Below are 6631 nucleotides of genomic sequence, written 5' to 3' on the forward strand. Positions count from 1 at the left end.
ACTTCCTATATCGCCAGTAAAGCTTTCCAGTCCCTCACCTTCCCTGCCCAATTTAAAGGGAAGGCAAAGCAACACCGATATGTTTTCTCACCAAAGGATATGTTCTCTCCCTCCCCATAGCAGTTAACAGTGGGGATAAACTATTACCTTAGTTTGGGCCTTGATGTGGCCAGATCAGATTAGCTATGTAGTACCATCATAATATCTTCGTCATTATGTGATCCCTGATTGGCTGGGATCACTTGGGGGGGGGATGGCAGCATCAGAAAGAAATGCAAGAATTATTAATTGCTTTAAGCTGCAGTGAGAGATGGTACTTCTAGGGGTTTAGATGAATATTTTAGACTGCTACACCCAAAGGAGCAGTTTCAATTTGAAAATGTTCAAAGGTAAAAATTTAGCACAGCCCTGGTTGTTTCTTACTTCAGGGGTTCCCAAACTGTGGTCCATGGACCACCAATGACCCACAAGTTTCAATCAGATGGTCCACGGCATGTCTGTGGATTTGTGGTTGGGGATGGGTGACAGCACATCCAACACATTAAATATTCATATTGATTTTAATTGTATTTTTATTGCTTCTTTGACTTTTATCACATTATACTTCATCTCATTATGATTTGAATTTTATGGAATTAAAATTGTAATACAATAAGATACAATATATAAGAAATAAAAAAGCAATTAAAATGCAATTAAAATCATACAGCTTCTTGCACAGCTCATTACAATTGTTACAACAGGAAAAAAAATTAAGTGGCCTGCAAAGACTCAACAACTTTCAAGTGATCCAGGAGGGGAAAAAGTTTGAGAACCACCACTGTCCTACTTCTTCATGTTCCAAGAAGCAGGAAGTTTCAGGGCAGCTTTCAAACATCAGTTTCCTTTGCACAAGGCAACCATGATGCTTTTCAAAATACAAGTTGAACAGGTAGCAAACCAGGACCATGAAGACAGGTAGATCCATCAGTCCCAAAGCCAATGGTACAATTCCTCACAGCCCCAAGCTTTAAAGAAATTATTTTTGTTTCACTGTCCAAGTTCAAAATCTTTCCCCCATTCCAGGTCTGATGGCCCTCAGCCCACACTCTTACTGATTAAACCATTTTCATAACATTTTTTCGCAGCAGAGGTGAACATGACCATCCAAATGGCTAAAGTGATCAGTTATTGTGATTGCCTGTTAACTAGCCGTCATTATTAGTGGCAAAGCCATGCCAAAGCTAAAGTGAGCATTTGAATAATTAGGTCAGCATGGCCTACAGCCTTGTGGTGCCACTTGAAGATTAACCTCTTAAGATACACGTCTTAGGCTTTGTCTTAAATTGATTAATAGACGTTTATTTCACAGCTGAGTTTGAAACATGTTCAGAAGAGAAATGTCTGAAAACAGGCTCCTGCATGTAAATTTTCCCCTTGTAACATTGACTGTTACAATAAGTTGAAGCAATGAACAAAAGTTCCATATGAAATACGTTGATATAAAAAAAATGAGATAAAATGCATGTAAAGAGGAGATGTGGCACTGAAAACTAATTAGACTATTATTTTATTTAATCATCTGTGATTAATAAATGGTTTCTAGGGATTTCCAGTTCCCCCTATCCCAGCATTGCTCCTGTGTCTTTAACAGCTTCGGAGGAGGCAGTTATCAGCAGATGACATTTGTCCTGGCATTGAGATTTGCTGATTGAGAAAAAAATCCTACTAGGTTTTATTTCTTTATTTCCCCCCCTGTTACATAACTGTTATGAAACCAGAAGAGCCCTGCTAGGGGAAAAAAAGTGGAACATCTGCCAGATATAAAGCGTTTGGTTAAGAGTACCCTGACAGCTTTTAACCTCATGTCTTAATGCTGTAGTTTAATGATGATTTTCAAAATAGGATTGCCACTGAGTCATGGTTAGACCATTTCTTGGTGAATGTTGGTCTTACGGCATAAGCTGTACCCTGGAGGAGTGGGGAACCCATTACGATTGTGCTCTCCTGGAGACTTATAGAATCCAAAGGATTCCTAAATGTCCTGGGAGATTTTCCAATGGATAGAACAAGTGGTCTTATTGAGGCTGCGGTCTCAGTATGGAATGGCGAGATGCAGCAGGCTACTGACACAATAGATAGGTGTCAAATAGTTTTTGGTTTGCATCTTTTGGGCTCTAGGTCTCAGCCTCTTTTACAAATAAACAAACCAACCATGCAGCACATTGGGGATATGAAGGGTTGCATCTAGAAGGGTAATGTCTATATAAATCATCCTTGCTTGCTCAGCATACTTACCTTTAGTTGGGGCCATTGGAGACTGGGAACAGAGAAAATACATGAACTGAAATTTGCATGTATAAGTATCTTGATTTTCACAAGTTAAGTGCAGAATCTAACACAGCAGTTTGCAGCAAATCATTCCTTTAAGCAGTAATTATAAAGTTATTAAAAACTTTTTAGGGAGATGTTTTGCAATGAAAATATGCATTACACATACTTTTTAAAGTACTTTGACTACATAAAACATATGTCTTGTTTGCAGTTAAAAAAAGAGGTTTGTTACAGGAAAAACAATTAAATTGTAATTAACCAAACCCATGAATTATAGTGACAAAGAGTAGAGATGGTTAATCAAAAAGTAATGGAAAGTGTAGCAGTTGTATGTTAATTATTCTTAGATTTCTCTTTCTCTACACCAAAAATAAATAAGCATATCCTAGAATGACTCATACCTTTAAACTAGATGATCATGGGTGAAGCCTGAACAGCCTTCAGCAGTGGCTGGTGAGCAGGGGTGTAGTCATTCATCTCTCGACCAGTCTCAGATCCCTTACTTTTTTGGGAGCAGGGTCCCAATGTCTCCATCATACTATGAGACAATCAGCACAACAGTGGAGATGTTAGCCACTGAGAAGAGCCTTCTAGCCTGATTCCTTGTCCTTTCCTGCTGAATCAGAGTGAAAGGAGGTGTTAGCCACTGGGAAGCCTTTTTTTCAGTAGCTAACACTCTCCGTTTTCATCCTTATTGGCTCCTACGGATGTCTGTTGTTGTGGGAGAAAGCATTAACAAGGATCTCACTCTCAACCCAGCAGCAAAAAAAAGGGGGGATGTGTGTGGCTGTGACTATCATGAAGGCACCCTGCACTTCTGAACTTGCCACTACACTACTGCTGGTGAGATGGTTTGCTAGGCAAAACCACAAGCAGCTGCTATGTGGCAAAGGGTCCTTATACTTTTTTGCACTGGTAGGGGGAGGGCCAGCTGGCGTAGCACTGATAGTTGCTCTTGATGAAATCGGCAGTCTGTGCTCATACTGTAGCAACTATCCTATCAGCAACCATTCATGGAATGGTGCTGGATCCACCTCTATGCTCCACTGTTGCATTTTGGCAACTAAATATGAAGTTAGGAATTCAGCTCACCTCCCTGATTGACAGTGCACACAACTACCATTGGAATTTTTTCCTAGGAAACTGCCTCACCAACTTCTCTGGATAGCCCTTCCACCTTAACATAAGTTGCTATAGTGAATGGTTTTCTCTCTTCTCATTGTTAGACAACTTTTGTGTTCAGAGCCATATATTTGGTTAGTACATAAGGAAAATGCGAGACCACTTAATCACAACTACAAGTTACAAAACCTTATGATCAACAGCAATTCTGCCACAAAAGGATGTCTCTGAAAAAGCTTGTCAGCACTTGTCTGTTAAATGCAACCAATGTCAACCATAGCATGAGATGCTAGACTGATAAACACTACATGTGCTTCTCAATTTTCTCACTTTCAGCATGATGGTGATGTCCATCTTCTGTAGCTATTTCAAAAATGGCAAAAGCAATCTTCTTATTTCAGTGGCATTCTAACACATTGTGATTGCAAAGCTTCACTTGGACACTTGGAGTTGCCATGTGATTTAAAATTATGAATGGATAAACATCAAAATATGCTGCCTCAAAGTAGCTCAGTGGCACAAAATGTCAAGCCATAAATCAAATATCAGTAGAAGATTGGATGAAGATATATAGATATAGATATAGATAGATAGATATAGATATAATTGCTTGCCCAAGGGGCATTAAACTCAAGACCTTCTGTTAATCACAGATCTTCTATGTGCATGCTGGGGCACCATTACCTACTGTTGGACTCCAACTCCCATCAGTCCCAGCCAGCATGACCAACAGGCAGTGATGATGGGAGATGTTGTTCAACAACATATGAAAGGGCCCAGGTTCTCCATCCCTGTTCTGTATACACAGTGTATATTTGTTAGACACCATATTACAATGGACAAACATTGAGAACCAGTTGCAACAGTGGAAATAACAATTGCTGTACTGTCAAGCATATTATTTACAGGGGACTGTCATTCTAAATCAACAGCCCTCGCCCCAGTGGGTGTGTTTAAAACTGCAGTGTAATCCAAAAGCAATTCTAGGATTAAAAGAAAAAAACATACGACTGAGGTACATACCAAGAAGTATGCACGCAAAAGCATAGAAATTGCTTTTCTATGAAAACACATCCAACAGTCTCATATATACTATAGGCTCAGTTCCTACATCAAATGGATTGGACCTCCCAATGAGATGTTATCTGCAGAAGGCCCTCTCTTGCAGAGTGCAGTGTCAGGTTGGATATATAAAGGGTGAGACAATCTTTTAGGTATCTTTCTTCATTTTGTGGGAAAGATACTATGGTCACATGGTTACTGAAAAAAATAGAAGTATATTATTAACTCACAGCATATGAATAAGTCAGGTTACAAGATGCAATTTGTAAGAATTAGTTGACCCACTGTTCATTTAACTTAAACCAAAATTTAACTTAAACCAAGTTGGTGCAGCTTGAGGACGTTGACAAGGTGCTTGGATTGGTGCGTGCAACCACTTCTAAGTTGGACCCTTGCCCATCTTGGCTAATAAAAGCTAGAAGGCATGGAACAGCCGGCTGGGCCAGGGAAGTGATAAATGCCTCATTGCGAGAGGGAGTGGTCCCTAGCTGCCTGAAAGAGGCGGTGGTAAGACCACTTCTGAAGAAACGGTCCCTGGACCCAGAAAATCTCAACAATTACAGGCTGGTAGCAAATGTCCCATTCCTGGGCAAGGTCCTCGAACGAGTGGTTGCCAGCCAGCTCCAGACACTCTTGGATGAAACTGATTATCTAGATCCATTTCAATCAGGTTTCAGGCCTGGTTTTGGTACGAAGACAGCCTTGGTCACCCTGTATGATGACCTTTGTCGGGAGAGGGACAGGGGGAGTGTGACTCTGTTGATTCTCCTTGATCTCTCAGCGGCTTTTGATACCATCGACCATGGTATCCTTCTGGGGAGACTCGCTGATTTGGGAGTTGGTGGCACTGCTTGGCAGTGGTTCCGCTCCTACTTGGCGGGTTGTCTCCAGAAGGTAGTGCTTGGGGAGCACTGCTCGACACCCTGGCTACTCCAGTATGGGGTTCCGCAGGGGTCAGTTTTTGTCCCCCATGCTTTTTAACATCTATATGAAGCCCCTGGGTGCAGTCATCAGGAGTTTTGGAGTTCGTTGCCATCAGTATGCTGATGACACGCAGCTCTACTTCTCCTTTTCATCTTTCTCAGGTGAGGCTGTCAACGTACTGAACCGTTGCCTGGCTGCGACAATGGACTGGATGAGAGCTAATAAACTGAGGCTTAATCCAGACAAGACCGAGATGCTGTTAGTGGGAGGTTCTCCTGACCGGATGGTGGATGTTCAACCTGTTCTGGATGGGGTTACACTCCCCCTGAAGGAGCAGGTTCGTAGTTTGGGAATTCTTTTAGAACCTTCACTGTCACTTGAGGATCAAGTAGCCTCGGTGGCACGAAGTGCCTTTTACCAACTTCGTTTGGTGGCCCAACTTCGCCCCTATCTGGATAGAGACGACGTCACTTCAGTTGTCCATGCTCTGGTAACCTCTAAATTAGATTACTGCAACGCGCTCTACGTGGGGCTGCCTTTGAAGACGGTTCGGAAACTGCAGCTTGTGCAAAATGCAGCGTCCAGATTGATAACGGGGACCAGGTGGTCCAACCATATAACACCGATTCTGGCCCGCTTGCATTGGCTACCTATATGTTTCCAGGCCCTGTTCAAGGTGCTGGTTTTGACCTATAAAGCCTTACATGGTGCGGGACCACGATATCTGATGGAACGCCTCTCCCGATATGAACCTACCCGTATGCTACGCTCAGCATCAAAGACCCTCCTCCGGGTGCCTACTCAGAGGGAGGCTCGGAGGGTGGCGACAAGAAAGAGGGCCTTCTCAGTAGTGGCCTCCGAATTATGGAATAGTCTTCCTGATGAGGTATGCCTGGTGCCGACATTACTATCTTTTTGGCGCCAGGTCAAAACTTTCCTCTTTTCCCAGGCATTTTAGTATGTGTAAAAATGTTTATGTTTTAAAATTGAATTTTAAGCTTTTAAAAAATTGTTTTAAATAAATGTTTCATTGTATTTTGATATTGATTGTTGTGAACCGCCCAGGGAGCTTCGGCTATGGGCAGTATATAAATTTAATAAAATGAAAAAAAAATGAAATGAAAAAAAGATAGCCCATTGAAAATAAGCTCTAATGGTATCAGTGGGATTTTGGCTGTAATCCTAAACACAGTTATCTGGGAGTAAGTCC

The sequence above is a fragment of the Rhineura floridana genome, chromosome 9 (assembly GCF_030035675.1).
Source record: "Rhineura floridana isolate rRhiFlo1 chromosome 9, rRhiFlo1.hap2, whole genome shotgun sequence".
NCBI classification, from domain to species: domain Eukaryota; kingdom Metazoa; phylum Chordata; class Lepidosauria; order Squamata; family Rhineuridae; genus Rhineura; species Rhineura floridana.